The sequence below is a fragment of the Pundamilia nyererei genome, unplaced genomic scaffold (assembly GCF_000239375.1).
Source record: "Pundamilia nyererei isolate P.nyererei 1_Seehausen unplaced genomic scaffold, PunNye1.0 scaffold00061, whole genome shotgun sequence".
Taxonomy (NCBI): Eukaryota; Metazoa; Chordata; class Actinopteri; order Cichliformes; family Cichlidae; genus Pundamilia; species Pundamilia nyererei.
In genome coordinates this window covers 3,303,250-3,304,439 of record NW_005187462.1, presented here as the reverse complement: position 1 = coordinate 3,304,439, position 1,190 = coordinate 3,303,250, and positions in this window count along the sequence as shown.

Sequence of the window (1,190 nt, the reverse complement as noted above, 5' to 3'; positions counted from 1 at the left end):
ATGTGTTTACCTGGAGTGAACTGCGATGTTAATGTAACGCACGTGTTAAGCTAGGCTAAGTTTGTCATTAAGATGTGTATTAGCTAGCAATTTATTTTCATTTTCTGTATGTTTCAGTTACAAATAAGAAATAGCAAGGAGAAGCCTTGAGAGAGATAAGGCTTTAAAGGATCTTCATTAAAAGCAAGAAAGGCAAGCCTTGTGTGGAAGATCTCCTCTATTTTGTTCGCTAGCTGTCTAGCTTCACATGGTCACGTGTCGTGAGGGCAGCATAGTAAAAAGACGAACGAAAAGACGCTTACTCAGCGGGTTCAAGCATACAGAGCTACTTTAAGCAACATGAGTCTACGCTCAGGAAGAAATTACCTAAAAGACTACGATGCTGAAGAGCTAGACGAAACAGCCAGTGGTGAACAGCAACCAGACGTCGCCACTCAACCAGCTACAATGCAGCAACGGTCTCAGCCATTCGACACCAAGTCACAGCGATCCAGAACATCGACAAGGCATTCTCAACGGACATCCTCATCAACAGCTTCTGCAGCTGCAAGGGCCTACGCTAAAGCTCAAGCAGCACGAGCTCAACTGGCCTTCGCTGAAAAGGAAGCTAATGCAATGAAACAGAGAGCTGAACTGGATGCTCATCTACATGTCCTCCAGTGCCAAAAAGCAATAGCCGCAGCTGAAGCAGAGGCCTCAGCCTATGAAGAAGCAGAGATTCAGAGCAGGGAGCTGTATGGAGAACTTTGTGAGGAAGCTGAGCCCATCAGTACAGTGCACCGCACTAACAAATATGTTCAACAACAATGTGAGTTACTCTACCCAGACACTCAGCACGACTCAGCACAGCCTCCTAAAGGAAATTGCAATGAAGTAGATGTACAAGACAGTACACAACTAACTAATCCTTTTATAACCAACACTCAGACGAAAACACCACCTGTAAATAGAGGAAGGAAACAGGAGCAAACAGTGAACACATGTGTAGTCGACACGTACTGGTCCAACTCCACAAAGCACACCCCCAACCTTAACAACTGCGTACCTGAATCAAGTGAAATGCAACAGTTTGCAAAATACCTAATTCGCAAAGAACTAGTCAGCACAGGTCTCTTGCAATTTGATGACAAACCTGAAAACTATTGGGCATGGAAAACCTCATTCATCAGCGCAACCAAAGACCTAAATTT